General features: G+C 40.7%; 1 long non-coding RNA gene across 5 annotated transcripts in view; it reads left to right on the forward strand.

Annotated features, from left to right (window-relative positions):
• Window positions 1-15,453, forward strand: part of LOC128813403 (uncharacterized) — a 66,506-nt gene extending 51,053 nt beyond the window's left edge. For 4 of the 5 annotated variants that reach the window (XR_008439032.1, XR_008439030.1, XR_008439028.1 and 1 more), the window contains 2 exons: window positions 2,651-2,706; window positions 5,917-6,134. This is a non-coding gene — a long non-coding RNA (uncharacterized LOC128813403). Of the gene's footprint in view, window positions 1-2,650; window positions 2,707-5,916; window positions 6,135-15,200 lie in introns of those variants that run through there. The other variant, XR_008439031.1, reaches the window with a different exon arrangement.
• The last annotated feature ends 2,376 nt before the right edge of the window (window positions 15,454-17,829 follow it).

Consider the following 17,829-nt stretch of genomic DNA (forward strand, 5'->3'; position numbering starts at 1 on the left):
CTCCAAATAGTATTATACATTACTATTATTACTGAGGACTTCTCTGCTTTCCTCTGGGCAGTGAAGATACTTTGTAGCTCTAACTTGTACAAATACCTATGTGTGTCAGTGCAGTGCTTTGTCCACAGAATCACATTTCTAATTGGAATAATCCACTTTGGATAATTGTTGAATAATAGGTGGGAAATTATCCAAGTTTTTCACCAGAATTGTGTATTCTTTGTGGTGATATGTTTGTTTATTATTTGATTTCACAAAATATCCAATTCTGAACTCATAAAATGTCTACCAATACAGAGAGCACTCAGGATTTAAAAAGAGAAAAGGTTTCAGAAGCAGGGGTCTCTAGAGTTCTGTCTACAGACTGTACACAGAGTATACAATAAACCCTATAAAGGGTGTAAATACAGAATGATCACCTGGAAATAAAGGGCATTTTCAAAGTAGTGTTCTTAAATTTGATTTGTGCCAATCAGAAGTATCAAAAAATAAAATCAAAATTCCACTATTTCAAATGGTTTTTTTCTCTTTTCTCAGCTTTCCCCCTTTTCTGTAGCTGCTAATTTTACAAGCTATTCTGCTTGCAGGAACAGCAAATGTGAACCATAAGCATCAATGAATTGCACTTAACATGGCTCCCAGAACAGATTTTTGAAGGCACCACAATGTGAAGTTGTGGGTAATTAAGGCCTCGGGGCATTCTTGTCCCTTGATCTTTACCTGGTTATAGAACCTCATCTTCTGATGCCAAATCCCATTAGGATACCCCAAAATGACAGATGGCTCTGCCTAACTGCCAGTTGGCACAGATGTGATCCTTGGTTTTGGATAAACAATAGGATGCTTTCTCACATGTAGTAACCTAAATTTTCCCAGCCAGAGCATAGCTGCTCTGTGACAACAATGCAGGTTGCTCTGTATAAATTCAGAGCAATGTGTATGAGTGCATGTAGAAACATGTCTGTAAAATTTCTGTGAAGCAGAATTACAGATCTGGGCCCTGGAAAGCTGTACTAACATAAGACAAGGTGTGAATTTTAAACCACTCACTTTTCTAATGTAACTCCTCCAGCAGAGCATCCTGACCACTGAGTTCTGCTGTTTAAGCTGGAGAGAGTGTCTGAGTGAGAGAGAATGGCAGGACAGCAGTGACTGAAACACACCTGCATAACATAGGATACATAGCTCTACAGACTGGCCCATGGGCTAATCTAAAAATGTGTACATATTATTCAGATAGCTATTGGCAAATGTTTTATTAAACATTGTAAGTGTAAATGCATCCTCACAAAACGACTCAAGTAGACCATTTAACCTTTCTATTATACAGTTGGTAAACAATTAATATTAATACAAAGCAATAATTTCCATATCCAAGGGTATGGTACCTTGCTGTTAAATGTATTCTGCATTACTTTTATTATTGCTATCAGTGACTTTTCTAGTTGAGAAGTTGCAAAACTGTAAAGTCTAGAGGAAGCACATTACAGAGGAAAGGGCATCTTTAGAAGGCAAGAGAGTTCCTACATGTGTGGGTACAGGAGTGGTTCGTGGCGTTTATGTACTTTATTCCTGCTATTCATGTAGGATTTTATGGTTGCTCTGGATCAGTGTTTATATCCAAGGCTCTTTGCTCATTGGAAGCACAATTCTCCACATCTGTGTACCCACATCTATATGCATTCCCAAAATCTCCAGTGAACCTGGCATTCTCAGATTCTGAGGCTGAGGCAGGCCTGTTCAATTTTCAGAAATGTGAAGCCACCTTAACCACTCACTCCATCTTCTCTGTTTGTCTCCCCCTAAACAATGAGAAATCAAAGAACTCAGACTTTGCTGCTTGCTTTGAAAATTTAGACACTGTGGTGCAAATTCCCAGGAGCATTTCTCAGTCTGCAGTCACTGCACCTCTAGTGTTTCTGGAAATCTACTTGAATATTACTTAAACAATAACCATAAATCCTTTCAATCTGCTTCCCCCAGGCTGCAAACAGCAGAATGGCTCCTCAGAAACTGCCATGTGACATCCTGCTTGTGCTGCTTGGGGACGTTTGCTCTGAGCAGCAGAACTTGTTCCAGATTGGTGTGGAAAGCTAAGCTGTAAGGGCAGTGACAAAAAGGCCATAGACCTAGTGAGGATGCTGTGGAAGCTGAGGAAAAATTTCAGTCTGGGAGAATTCTGTGAAGTGTTTGGTAACTCCTGGAGCCATTACTCACTGTAATTTTAAGGTTTCTACCAATGCAGTGCACCATGATTAATTCATAAAAGGTTTCTAATCCCACTTTAGAGTAATTTGCAACACTTGTGTTGGCATTCAGGTGAGATAGATGACCTTTTCATTTACTAAGAAAATCAAGTGTGGATTTCCCTCAAATTTGAAAGGGAGGAAAGAAGGACAGCATTAGTAGCTGATGGACAGCCAAAATGGTATTGGTCAGCTCTGCTGAGGAATTGTTTGGACTGAATCCTGCTCCTATGGGAAGAAGAGAGAAAATTGAACATAGCAAATCTTGGTCTCTGAAAAAAAAAATATCATATTATAGAAAAACCTAGAAAGTCTGTTTCAAAACCTGTTTAAAATTTAGTTGCTGATAGTGTTTCCATCATTGATGTAGTGAGTTCTAGATGTCCCCTTTCTGTCTTTCCTAGACATCACAAATATGCTAATTTCATGTACAAGATGGATGAAATATCCTCTGGAGAGGGTAAGTGAGTACATGTAAGTGTTGGACTTGAGGTTATCCAGTGCCTGGGCCAGGAGATATCTGCACAGGATGGTCCTTGCATTAGAGTCTTGGCATCCTCATTGTGTGTCTCTGACCATAAATTCTATTGTGTTTTCTTCTTCAAACACTTCCTGGGTCATCTTGACAAGTTGTTCTGTTTGTTAGAGCAGCTAAAAATATTTGTAGCTGAGAATGGAAACTGTGTCTCTTCTCAGCATGATGTGAGTCACTCTTTGTGGAGCACTTGGGTGCCAGGCTCAGCGTGCAGAGCTGTGCACATGTTGAGCGCTCGCCCCATGGGGCCACAGGGATGAGGTTGTGTCCACTCTGCAGAGCAAGGACCAGAAGAGTTGGCCATCCAAAGCTCTTACATGGATGTACAGAGGAATTGAGAAAATGAGTCCTAATACCCATTGCAGTTACCACTGGATTCCGAGACAAGGAATTCCTTAATGATTTTGTGCCGGGTTTCACTAGGCTCAGCTGCCTTGGCTTGCTGTAGGGTTGGCCTCAATGAAGGTAACAGAGGGAAAGTGGTCACAATTTGACCCTGGACCTGGCTGCTGTCTAGGGGCTGGGAAAGGTAGGGCTGAGTGGGGAAGCCTTTGGAAAACACAGGTTCTGCAGGGCAAGTGTGTCCCACCAGTCCCTGAAGGGCACCCACTGCAGCAGTCAGGCAACCAGAGATGCCCTGTGGGAAGGGGACATTAACTCCAGCACAAATCCCCGCTTTCACTGCAGTAGAAACAACACACAGAATGCCCTTCCTCCTTTCGGTTTATATCTCTATCATGAGAAATACCCACTTATTTGGAATGGTTGTTATTTACATATTTCCTAATTTTTTAGCAACTTCTTGCTTTGACATATTCAGCTAAATGAACAGGGAGAAACTTGCATTTGTTTACTTCTCTTTTAGAGATAAAACACCTCTGAGCCTCAGCCTTTGAAATACTGTGAGTGATGGGTTTTGAAAGTGAATTTAGAAAATATTCTGAATTAAATATTTATGTTTAAGCTTTTACAAGGCAATCTGAATAAGCCTTTGGGTTTTTTTTCCACAGCAGACTTAATTGTGCCTAGCCATATACACGAGTTTGATTCCCTAGCTACAAGAGTATTCTGTTGTTTTTTGTGGAAGTTTAAGCCCTCTGTAATCTCTGTGCTAAGGTGTTGAGCTAGGATAAAATTAAGAGGGTTTTGCCCATGAATTACACTCCTAAAGTGTTACAGTGTAGGTGAGTCCAGAAAAGTGCAAGTCTACCTGGCTGTAATCCCTGGTAGTTCAGAATAGGTTAAGTGCACAATCTTCTCACTAAGAATCTTGTGCAGGTTGTGGTATTGACTGTTCCAGGCTTCTTGGTGCTGGGAGAGTGAGTGGAGAGGAGGTAACACAGGTCAGGAGACTGACAAAGGGCTGTGCTCTGCAGAGGGAGTGCAGCAGGCCAGACAGGAACTGCACGTCCCTGCTGACAGCAGCAAGAGAGAAATCTGTGCTGTTTTGCACTTCCCTGCTGTCCTCAGAGAACAGAAGCATGTGCTGGTTTTCAGGAGCAAGGATAAGAAGTCGGGGAGCAGAGGCTAAAAGTGTGCGTTCTGCTGGGAGCAAGCAAGACTCCACTAGATGTCCTTCATGTTCACGTAAATGACATGGGCAGATTTCACTGAAAGGGCTGAAAGGTGTTTGCAGGAGGTGAGGGGAGACACAGCAATGCATGGACCTATGAGCACCTGGGGTTCCTTTCTGCATGAAGTGGATTCATCTGTGGTTGTGTATAATATATAATAATATATATAATACATATATATGTAATAATAATATAACACCACAGTAGTGAGTGGCTTGCTCAAAAATGTGACCTATGTCCCTGGAAAATTTACTTGGTTAAAACTACTCTTTAGATTGCTGAAAGCAAAAAATAACCCTTTTGAGAGGCTGGTTATGTATTACAGTCATGTTTACATGTTCTAAATGGCAGCTGGGGTTTTTTTACATACTTCAGTTTATAATATATTATTGCTTATGTTGACTAAGGTCACTAGGAAATTAGTGTGGGTGCCAGGAGTTTCCCAGACACAATCTGATGGAAAGCTAATGTTCACTAAGGTTGTGGTAAAAGAAGAAATTCAGGTTCATAGTTCAGATGAGGAAGATGGCATCAATGTCACTGAAGTAGATGATCTTTAGAATTATTAACATTCATATTATTAGTAGTTATTAATAACCCCTCCTTTGGGACATAATGAGACAGGCATATTGTTCAGTCAGCTTGAGATCTCCAGCTGTGTTCACAGGCCAGGGAAAATGTGACCAAATGCAACATTGTAGGTGAAGAGGAGTCAGAGGGAATTGGTGACATTTATGAAAAGCATAATATTAGACCTTTTTTGTTGGTTCTCTAGACAGGCTGTGGAGAAGTTGATGGTAAATGTGGCATCCACTGATGCCCTGGATGGTGCTAGTGAGGGGGTTGTTGATGATGATTAGTTTATGGGTGTTGGGCCTGTGTGTTGATGCTTGGAGCACTGGTCATGGGAGTGGGCAGCTGGAACCAGCAGTGCTCAGTGGACAGCAGATATCTCTAGGAAGACAGAAAACACTGCTCCTGATCTGCTGCTCTGTGCTGGACCGGTGCTTACACCTTCTTCTTTTCACCCAGTTGCATTCTAGGCCTAACAGGAGGACTGAGCTTGGAAAGGGAAGAGAAGGGCAGGAATGGGAAGGATGGATAAGTCAGAGGAGAGAAAGTAGGAATTGCTGAGGAGTTGATTCTTGGGCAATACCTGCTCAGTGTACTAGTAATTCTGTCAGATGTCTAGTTTCAGAAGTTTACCAGGCCTTGTAGTGCCATTTCTAACTACTATTAGCAGAAATATAGACAGTTTCTCACTTGTCTATTTTTTGTCTTTTTTGAATGGTGAGGGATGTAGAATTTTAGCAGCCTACACATCTTAGCAATGTGCACAGACCAAGGCATGTGAAGTGATCCACTTTTGAAGTGCAAGGGTAAAATTAGTACCAGTTATACCATGGCAAAGGTGATAAATTATACCTTCTAAGAAAGCACTTTGTATACACTGGATTTCAAGTACTTTTGTAGTTTATGCCTGTTGGTATTTTAAAATGATTGATTAATCTGACATCATGTGAAAGAACTGTGTCTGTACTGTTCCTCTGTTATGTTACAGGAACCATATCTCCACTTATTAGAATGTATGGCAAGTGGCAGAGCTGTCGTTGCCATATTCAACAGAAGGAAGTTGAAAAATAGACATGAGCTTCTGGTTGGTATAAAAAAGGCTTGGGGAAGAGAAGGACCTCAGAGTAAAGACAAGTTGAAGAAGATTGAAGGATGGGTATGGTAAAACAAGAATTCAAACAGATGTGGCAATTTGTTTTACAACATAACCATAAAATGCCACTTAAAATGCCTCATTTGTATTCTGTGTCAATGTAATAGATGTAAATCTTTCAGGGAGTTACTAAATATACATTTCTGTTGGCAAGTATAGAAAGCATGTGATCAATGGGAGAAACTAGGAGGGATTTTGTGTTATCAGGACAGCATGACTGAACTTTGGGGGACTGGATCACTCAAATGAGCCCTCCATTTTAGCCCATTCCTTCTGCCTCCCTTTTTGACATTTTATCAATTATAGCTTTAAACATCTCTTTTCATCTTGTAACTCACACTAACTGGTTAGTGACACGTCTGCTTTTGATACTCATTTGCTCACTACAGAGAGGTCCCATCCATCTCACACAGAGATGCTGAGGCTCTCAACGAGGCCTTCTGCTCACTGATCTGCATTAGGAAGTGACTCCCTCCCTATGAACATGGGTATTGCTGCAAATGAAACCACTATTTGTCAGGATTAAGGGAAGCAAAGGGTAAGACAAATTTCAGCTTTAAAATGATTTGTCTGAAAAGACACAAGAGATACCAACAGTTACTAAGATTTCAGATTTTCTGAGCAGTAACCCTGTAAAAATGTGTGACACCATCAGTGAGTCTCACAGTAGCTTGCCAAATCCACCTGTGGTTCTGGTTGAAATTAAACTTCCAAATAAATTCCAGACATTTCATGAAAAGTGCTGTTGGTGAGGATTGCAGTATTTCCAAATAATTATTTTCAACCTCCAGTTCTGTATGGGAGTTTCCTCAATCTTCTTGTAATAGGTTTCTCATTTAGGGATTAACCACTTCTCTCCCCTAGGAAGATTATGTTCTCTTAATTTTTGGCCCTTTTTCTCTGGAGAATTATATAAGAAGTGGCACGCTCTCACAGGGAAGTATTTTACCTGTGTCACCTGTACATTAGGAACAAGAGCCTTACCATACCTGCTACTGGGGCCTGCCCTCTGCAGTCAAGGCAGGAAACTGGTCCAGGACTTGATTCAAAATAAAAATCCTAACTAATTTCTGAGTTGTAAGATTCCCAAATCCTGCTTTTTCTAGGAAGTGAAAAGTTATCATTCTAGGAATAGTTTAGTGCTGCTAAAAAGAAGTTAGCATCTGGAGAAGTATTGGCACAGATTACCTTTTTCTAGGTTCTCCTTGAGTTTTAATCATTACAGCGCTTAGCCATACCCCCTTATCCAGAAATAAGCATGGTCTTCCTTGTATTTGGACATACATTTCTCTGTGTTGTGCTATCTGCAACATTCTTAATTAATGGAACAGTCTTTACAACAAATTTGATACTTTATTTGCTGTTGTAGGGAAAGGTTAACTTTCTCCTTTGAAGTTGTCTGCCTAGTGGGGAGGAAAAGGCTCCCTTCATTTGCCATCTGTATGAAGATTTAGTTCAGTGGTCATTTGCTTAGAAGACCAGGGTAAAGAGAGTTTGTTCATCCCTTAGGACCTGTAGTTTTCCTGTTTGCTCATACTACACTCCAATCATTGACTTTTGAAGTCTCACTTAAGATTGTCCCTCAGATCAAAACTGAGACCTGTTGTGAGAAAGTTTGTGTTTCTATTTCCTATCTTCTCCCTGCTTCCTGTTTTACCATGAGGTATTGTGCAAGCCTGATGTTCATCTCCCAGAGTACTCAGTTTAAAGTGCTGCTGTCAAGTCCTCCATCTCTGAGCAGTGCCATGTGTATCTGTTTTCTTTCTGTTTCTGGAGGAGTGTGGATGTGTAAACTGCTCTGCTTTGCAGTGGTTGCCCACAAGTACTGCTCAGGCACATGCCCTCCAGCTGCTCTGCCTGGCTGGCAGTGAAATACAGCAATGAAATAATGAACTGCTCATTTGCCTAGAAATCCAGGGGTGCAGGTATCTACTTCAGCAGAGTTTAAAACCCTATGTGCTACATCTGTCTGTAATCTCCTCTGATCTGTCTCTTATTTTCTTGCTCCCTAGTCATTCCTTCCACCGATTCAGTACTCTCAAAAAGATAACTCCCTCTCTTCCACATCTTCTCCTTTCTACACTGACTGTTTTCCAAGAGTCTGCTAACAACTTCCACCATTGCTCACATGACATTTGGTCCTTTGGCCAGTTTGTGTAATGTCTCCCAGTGAACTTTTCATCTTGTTGAACTCCACCATCATGATTTTTCTGATGCCAACTGATTCTCTAAATACTTAAGCTAGGTTATCTGCCAAGAGTGGTGTTAGCTGAGGAAGAGTACTGCAAAACCTAGAAAATAAGTCAAAATAGAGTTATCTTCTGGAAAGCAGCACTAAATAAAACCTCATAGAGCTCCTTGTTTATTGCCTCTCATTACTTAGGAGTTTATTGATGTTAAAGGTCAAGTAGTCATTCTCCAGATATTTGTTGTGGTTGGGTTTCATTTTTTTGCCTCTAAATAACACAGCTAAAGGAGTTAATTCTTCAGTGATAATGGAAAGTGGAGTTGTTGTGACTGCAGGCTTAGGATTTGTTTGCACTGAGGTGTCCATAGGTGGCTGTATCTAAAGCATTTGAGAATTGCTCTGAAGAATGACGAAGTTGTATCTTTTAAGAACAACTTTTTTAGAATTCAGTCTGAGTGTAACATATCCTGTTTTACTTGTACACCTTTTCCAGACGCCTTGCTAAGAATCTCCAGACAGAGTTCCACTGTCTGAAGTGGGTATAAGTCTGTTTTGCAATTTCAATAACAAATAGGAAGAGAGAAAGAACATAGAAATAACAGATGAATATTTGTGGCAACACAGCTAGACTCTGGAGCTACAAACACCCTTCCTGGGGTTTTCTGGATGGTGTCAGGCAGGCTGATGTTCTCTGTGTGAACCTGCTCAAGCAGCTCAGGAAATTTTTGGCAGATAGCCATTATTTTTGCTGCACATATATACAACTTCAAGCACCATGGGCTGCTTGATATGCAAAAATTATGCATAGAGCTTGGATTCTACATGTTAAGTAGGAACTAGGGGTTTATCCAGCATTGCAGACACTGATCAAATTGTACAAGTTTTATGAACTGTACTTTCAACTACAAACAATCTGTGTTTCCTCTGGTTTCCAATTTTGCCTCCTGTCTGAAAATCCCCTCATCAAGATTTAGGTCACTGTTAGGTAAAGGACTTGACTACAGAAATTTCAGGGAATGAATCTGTGAAACTTCCAACCCTTACATACCACCCCACATACTTCCCAGGCTCTCTTTGTATTTCCATCTCTCATCCAGCATGCAATGCACAGTGTAGGTGACTTCATCCTGGCCACTTTGAGATGCCTTAGAATGATCATACACATAATGGCACTTGGCCCCTCCTTCCTTGCCTGCCTTGCTCCCCAGGTCCTTGGCCCTGGTATGACAAGAGAACATCTGTGGGCAAGGGTGTCAGAACTCACTGAGAATTCAGTGGACAAGATTGCAGCCCAGCACCATCGGTCAGGTGCAGCATATCTGTGCTCTGACAAGAAGTGGGTCAGATTCAGGGAGGACAGCAGAAATAATAAATACTGGTGGCCTTACATGGTATCTTTGTGGCCTCAGTGCTGCTAAAGGATTTGAGACCAACAGAGGAAAGTGCTGTGCTAGAAGCCTTTCCAGACTTTAGCAGAAGAGGAATGCAGGGTACAGGGCACTTCCACTGCCAATGCATGAGGAAGCTCTCTAGCTTTTAGCTAAAGCTGCCTCAGTTCTTTATGGGATCAGCTTCCCTTAGCAGCCCATTGTTACCCACAGTAATATATTTGAGTTGGTATTTGTATGTAATGTTTGAGTCAGTATCTGTGTGTTATATTTGAGTTGGTATTTATGTGTTAGTGCAGGGCCCATTGGGGGCTGGAAAGATGAGAGAGCACAATAAGAAAGAAAAATCAAGCAAATTGGAGGGAATAAGTAAAAAGTAAACAGCATATTTTACTTTTATATAGTATGTAAATCTCTGGGAAATAAATGCAGTAGCCTGCTCTGTCCTTGTGTCTTACAGTGACGAGAATTAGCCCAAAGCAAACTTAGCAGAGAAATCACATGTTGTTAGTATTTTCATATTTTTACTATTCCTGGAAAGACTGAAGGATTGGGCAATATGAAGGAAGGAACAATGATGTGTTCTGCTTTTCCCCTGGCTAGATATTCCTCAGCAAACTTCAATATATTGACCAGGCAATTATAGAGCAGAGACTACTCCAAACAGATGCCTTATTTTAACATTCCAACATTTATTCTAATTGTGATTCAAGTGACATTTAAATATGCTTAATCCTGAAATTTTATGCATTATTTTGCATACCACAAAAAGATGCAAGCAAATGTACTGCAGATTTTATGTCTTTAACTTTTGGGCCATGTAATAATTTGTTTTGCTTTCACCACAAAGCATCATTGGTTTGGTATCTCTTTTTCACTAGTTGGTTTTAAAGCATATTTTTAATCTCAAGCTGCATTTGCTATAAAAACAAAATTGCTCCTGAGAAGGAGTATTAAACTGTGATTCTTGGCGTTATGTGCTTTTCATCGTCAAGAAACACGCTGTTAATCTCAGGGAAATGTTAATCTTTGGGTGTACACAAACAGCAAATCTTTTTTCTAATTTCATACTTAAAGATAATAGGCTGATTCATATTGGAAGCGGTGAAGCCTGAAAGTGAAATAGGTTTAAATTTACAGTTAAGCAGACTATTTTATGTTTTGTCTTGCTTTAAAGAAAGATTCATGGCTATTTACAAGTAACTGTAATACTCACTGAGTAAGTCATTTACGTAGTTATGTAATTTTTTTCCCTGATTAGAGCTGTAGTTCTTTTCCAAATCTTAAACCAAAAACAAGGTTTAAAAAATTAGAATCAGAAGGCTAAATGCAGAAACTGTATCAAAATGAAGTGAACTGTCAGGAATCTATGAATATAAATAGTTTTTTGCAAAAATACATTATCAAGGAGTTCTCTCAACTATATTTGGCATTTTTGGAGCAAGAGTGTTGGTGTTTTATCAAAGAACAGCTGAAAAGTGAGAGTTTGTGGACCCTCAGCCTGGAGCATTCTTGAAATGTATATAGGAAATCTCAAAGGTGTACTAATGCTACTGTGGCCATATCCAAAAAACCATTATTTTTTTAAATGTTTTTGGAGCACGCATCAACCAAAAAGCTGTAAATAATGTACAGGAATGCTGAACTGTCACAAAATTATTTATGATGAAAGCAAAGGTTATAAAATATTTATCTTTTTTTTTCATGTAAGAGGGTAAAATTAAACAAGGGGAGCAGCACACCTACTTTCTGTATCTCCTGCTTGCCCTCTTACTGCCTTAATAATCCTGGGAAGAGGCGGACTAGGAGCATTTCAGTTACAGTTCTGAGCAGAATTTTTTATCATCATGTCTCAGACTCTCAAATTTGTACTTAACCTGATAACTTGGCCTACAAAGCAGGTGCTCCCCTCAGCCACAGACTATTAAAGACAAAATGACAGGCTCATCTTTAAGAAAAAGGAGGAGCTGTGTTTTTGGGGCAGGAGCTGATGTCTGGATGTGCAGTCCTGTGCTGTCCTCACCTTACAGAACTTTGGGTCCAGTTAACAGGGATGGAATGAAAAACGTGGAATGTGGGGTCAGACTCCCAGGTGATACATAAGGCAGATCTCTTCAGGCACTGAGATACACTGCAGCTGTGGGGTATTTTTGATCACAGACTGAATTCTTAAAAGTTTATTCAACAGCTAAGCAGCAGCTGCTGTTGCCACTTCAAGTGTGATGCCTTGTGCTTTAACTATTGTTCTGGTCAGCAAAGTGCTCCCTGCTCTAAGAGCTCACCACAACTCTGTGTGAGCTGAGAAGCACCACAGGACAGCCACAGGGTTTAGGGGCAGCAGTTCTTTCAGGAAGATGGGCTTGCAGGCATACAAAATTGACACTAGTACTTTTTATCTGTGCCCCTTGAGAAGGTGTCATTGAAGAGCGTGTGGATGTGCTGTGAATTACTTCCAGACTGGCCTAACTGTGGGATCAGGGCAGAAAACAAGGGTGAAAAGACACCCAAAGGTGGAGGTTTGGATAAAGCCCACAGCTGAATGCTGAATGGTTTCTCTCTTTAACTAGCTCCAACATGAGGGAAAAAACACCACACAAACAAAAAGAAGGCTCACTTGGGTGGGTTCCTGTTTGTCTTTCACTCCTTTTCTGCACCATTTTGCCCAGAACCTTGAATATGTTAAAGGAGGCCAAATGGGAAGAGAGGAAAGAGCATGGAGAAGGGGTAGAAAGGGGAAGAGAAGAGCACTGTCCAGTCCCTGTGATCTCATATTCTTGCCAAAAAAATGGAATACCACCCACTTTCAGGATGAGGATCAGGCTGCTGCAATCATTTATTCAACTGCCAGTGCTGTATTCAATTCTCTGGATGCCATTCCTGAAATCATCTCCCAGACCCCAGCTGTAAATATAGTTACTAAATGCATACCTCATAAAAGCACTTCTAAATGCAAATGGCCCCCTTTTCTTTTGTGTGCATAAAGCCATTTGGGCGTGCATGTGGGTGTGCATCATATTCAATTTGCCCATGATTGACAGACTGTCTTCCAGACCAGAGGGATAAAAAGAAAAGTGGAAGTCAAAGCCTCTGATTTTTATTTCAGCAGTAGCCAGGCACATACATCTGTGTGCAGAAATTTGGCACTCAGCAAATCTAACTTTTGCCAAACCAACAAGAGTAATTGGTGTAACAAGGCTCTTGTGAATTGAAAACACACATGAACGACGTATTTCACATCTCTGTATGGGAAGTTATTTTTAGGGTTAATTTGGGTTATGCAGTTACATTGTGGGTGATTAATACAGGGTCTTTACCATGCAAATGGTGCTTGTAAGGAGCAGAAGCCAGCTGATGGCCTTGGGAAGCCTTAGTGGTCTGGCCATAATAGGTGCACCACAAACATATGATGACATTTTCCTGCAGCAGACCCCTTGGAATACAATCCCAAGCACAACTCACTCTTGTGATAGGTTGCAGACATGAAGAGAGGAGTTTCAGTGATACACAGATGCTGACTAGATACTGTGGATTGTTTCCTGGCTGTGGTGTCCATATTGAGTGTTGTTCTGTCACCAAGGGATGCATTTAACAGATATTACATGGAGGAAGACATATTGATTGGAGCTGGTTATGTAGCATAGGGATGAAATTGCTTTTTCTAAAATGCTTCTTAGAATGGAAACTAAAATGGGTGTTTAAGTCCTAGCTGTGCATTCCTAGCGGTAGACCTTGCAATTACAAAATTACTATTTCTGGAGCAGCATTAACTAAGTTGTTATTATTATTTGAAACATCATGATTTTTATATGCTGCAGATTATTTTAATTTGCTTCCCGGTATTTGTGTCTGTAGCGTGTCCTGGGATTGTACTCCCATTCTTTTCTCTTTGGACAAAATGGCTAGAATTTACACAGGAAAGATAACGAAGTGCCCTATGAATCAAAGATTTCAAATACTGTGTGCCTTATAATAAAATCAGAATTGGATACCCTGTTTTTTGTGTTTGATTGAAGTAGTGCTGCACCATGTAGGGTACTTATGAGAATTTTATGGGGAAGGCATAATAATGGCAACTCTTCATTCCCTTCAAGACAGTGCTTGGTGAAAAGGGGGAACAGAATTTAATCATCTCACAAATACTGAAAAATGATTTTTGTACTGTAGGTCATTAGTGCATCAGGTTTATGACTTCCTGAAAGTATTGGTGAAAAAGAAAAATTGGGTGGTTTTCACACAAAGCTCTTAAGGAAGGAGAGGAATCCTCTGTTTTCCCTTCCTAAGATGAATAAGGACATTCAATACCCACACTGCCAACAACTCCACATGACATGGCAAAGACATGGCAAAAATCTCTGAAATTGGGATTCTAGTAATGATTTTTCTATGATTCATGTGAAAACTGACAGCTGTACAGATGAAGCTGGTCCTTTAAAGCATCATTTTCTGGCAAAGAGAGAGAATGCCTTAGATGAAAATTAAATTGGTTCCTAATGACTGTTTTAACAGACTTGCCAAAAATCTCTCAAAGTTGACTTCAGACCAAGAAGTACTACAAGCCACATACACTGCTCTTTCATGAGCTTGCTTCCTCCTTGGCACTGGTTTGGCTTGGAGCTTCTTTCTAAAACTGAACCAGTGGCAAAATATTTAAAAAGAAAGAATGAAAGAGAAGGAAAAATAGAAAACAGAAGAAAAAAAGATAATGTCATCCTTGATTTGAAGACATCTACTTTTGTGAGCTTTTCAGCTCATGTTTTTAATTTCAAATGGTCTCATTACAAAGAGCATCTGAGCTCTGGGAAGCTGGTGTAACCTTGGCCCCATCCCACCAAGCTTTGTGTGTCCGTGGGGAAGGTGCGTCACTGCGCAGGCCACACATGCTTTGATGTCTTTGCAGACACCTTTATAGAAGTCTAACAAGCACTTTCCTGAAACTACTTAAAAATAATTTCTGAACAAAAATTAAAGACCATCTCTTGAGGTGATAAGAAGAACGCCCAGCTGCTTTGTCTAGCATAAAGCAGCAAAGGGTGCATTACACTGAGGGTAGAGGCGCTTTTAAATAATGATATCGGCTCTGAGAGCCGAACTACAGTCTTGGTCTGGTCACCCCCTGAAAGAGAAAATTATTTCTTGCTCAACAGAATCAGATGTGGTCCTTGTCTTATTATTTTTTAATAGTGCATGACCCATGTTATCTCTCTGCATCAATATCCCCTAGATAATGGCCATCTGTGCTTTAAAGGCTTTGTAGGTAAACTACAGCTATTTAATATTTTCTTTTATAGTCACTCAATCTTTTCCTTTTCGTGAAGGAGACCACAGTGATCGGGTGATACAGCCTAGCACTGCTTTGTTACATGATTGTAATGTTTCCATTTATATCACAGTGTCCTCTGTACTATTCAGATTCAGAAAAAGAAAAAAAAACCCTACTGCAGAGTTAGATTTTCTGTTTGTAGAAATGCATTTGATAGCAGGGGGAGGGTGTGTTTTCATAAAGTTCAATTTTGTAATAAAACCCAATTTCCTTTTCACATCAGAGCCACACTATGACAAAGGAATTGCAGCAGGTGTCTTTCACAGAGGGAACATAATTGTGAAGCTTGCTGGCATCCTGCTCGCTCAGTCTCTCCAACACTGGCAGCTGGGTGAGGGGCTGCTGTTAGAAGAGGAAAGGCTTTAGCCCAGCTGTGGCTGGGTGTGTCCACAGCAAAGGAAGCAGCAATAAAGCATACAGGACTCTGGTCTGGGGTCCCTGTCCCATGTCTGTCACCTTGTGCTGTCCCCTATTCTACTGAGGTAGGTGCTGCTGATGAATTGACACTGCCCCAGAGGGCAGCAGCTTCCTCAGGTGGTGTTTTTGGTTTGGCTATCACTCAATCATTGCCACAGGTTGCCTGAGCAGGTGGTGGGCTCCCCATCCTGGAGGTATTTAAAAGATGTGTAAATGTGACACTTAGGGAGATGGTTTAGTGGTGGGCTTGGCAGTGCTGGGTTAATGGCTGGATTCGATGATCTCAAAGGACTTTTCCAACTTAAATGACTCTTTGATTCTATCCCCATATGAAAGGCTCTAGGGTCACACTCGCTATGCTCCAGTGTAATTGTGCTACAGAACAAACCTCCCTGAGGACAGGGAGGGGACTGTCCCTGCCTCTGTGCTGAAGCAGGAGAGGGAAGAAAGGGCACTGCAGTACAACAGGGCTGACCACAGCCAAGCCTCTGCATTTTCTGTGTGGGAGGGATGCTTCAGAAAGCCTCTGGTTTGTAACAGGACCCTGCACTTCCTCCTGCCACCCAGAGTCCTCAGTTCTGGGCTTGTAAGAGGGACAGAAGAGTGAAACAAAAGGTTGATTCTCTCTCTTCCTCTAACTTTTGCCTCCCAAAGCACTCCTTATCACATTCCTCTTAAGAGGGCACTGCCTGACACCACAGTGAGATGGGCTGCTGTGATACTGCAGACTTAGAGCATGTGAAGATCTGGATGACTTTCATCTTTGTAGCCAATGTGTAATTTCAAGAAAAGGGCACCCTGCCATGGATATTGTACCTTTGTCACAAGCACTTAAAACCTGTGTTGAAGCAGAGAAAGCACAAAAGTTGAAATAAAAAAAAATCTCAGTGCAATAGCCTGCTGGATAGCTGCTTGATTTTTACCTGTGTTCTGGATCTGAATAAGCAGCAATTTCAATATTTCTCTTTCCAAAATGCCCTTCTGATTCTAGTGAAAAGCTTTCGGATACTCGCTCCAGGGAGCTGATTTGTTACAGTGACCTCAGACAGGGCTGTCCCGGCTAGACAGGGAATGCTCATTTCTCCAGCCATATTAGTACAAGTCCCAAATCTGAATGACTTCATTTCATGTTTTTATTTCTGGCTCATAATTTGATATGTTAAGGCTGCCATGCCCAGTGCTATGTCTGTAGGTGCCCTTTCGCTGATAAAGTCTACTAGCCTAGAAAGAAGGAATTACCACCAGTGTTTTGAAATCACCTGAAGACAAGATGTCCTGCTGAGCACTGCGTAATAGCAGAGAGCAGCTCCTGGATGCTCCCTGATATTGTTTTCCCCTGTTTAGTAACCTCTGATTGTTGCTGTCAGTTTTACAAGGCTTATAAAACCTGGTTTCTGTCTTCAACTGTGTGTATGTCTCTCTTTTTATTGTCTGTATGCTTAGGTAATTGCTCATGTCGACAGAGAATTTCCCTTGTTCTTCCAGGTCAGAGACACTCTAGTCATCACATTAATATGAACAGTTTAAGAATGGCCAACAGCAAAACCATTTGCTTTCTTTAAATAAACAGCTCACCTTCCTGCAACTTCAATAATCTCTGCTTGCCTCTCTCATATGTTATGCCATAAATTTGTGCTGTCTGTGAGCTTTAAACTCCTGCATGTTTCATAATTCTTTGGATTGCATCCTTGGCAAAAATTCTGACTTGCAGCCTACCATTGGTTGTGTTGTCCAAGTATCTGAGATCAGATGCAGTGTGTTGAGAAGCTGATGGAGCTGACAGTTCTAAAACCACTACTATCATAAATACATTTTAGCAAGTCAGTAGGAAAACCCCTCCTTTTTAAAGAAATGGTATTTAATTAGTCTTCAATAATATGAAGACTGACAGGTTTTAGCAATCGTCCCAATTTATGCAGGCTGTTTATAACCCACCATTACACTGGAAGTGTTACTGAATCATATGGGAAGTTTTCTTCAGTTGTGTTCTTCTCATTCAGGGCTTTTTTTTTTTTTTTTTTTAAATTAGATCTTAGTATAAATGACACTTCACAAAAACAATTTGTTCTAAACCCTTACTTCAGGTTAACACGTTCACTTTTCCATGTCAAGTGTCCCAGTTTCAAAAAGCTGTGAACTCCTAAAAGCAATTTAGCACCATCGGACCAGTGACAGATTTAACTCTGGACAAATCCATGCTGAATTTATTAATCTGTCAGATGGACTTTTCAATATACAGCCTGCTCATTTCTTGCAAATAAACACAGCTGGTGCAGTGTTATTTGCTCCCAGTTTATGCATCAGGCTTTACATCCATATTTGTGCATCCATACCCTTAATCTTCTGAAAATATTTTCTGAATGAATTTTTCTGTGTTTAATTTTTGGCTATTTTTCACATGCAACCAGAAATTTCCTGCAATGCTCTAGCTCCTA

This window comes from Vidua macroura, chromosome 12 (assembly GCF_024509145.1).
Source record: "Vidua macroura isolate BioBank_ID:100142 chromosome 12, ASM2450914v1, whole genome shotgun sequence".
Taxonomy (NCBI): Eukaryota; Metazoa; Chordata; class Aves; order Passeriformes; family Viduidae; genus Vidua; species Vidua macroura.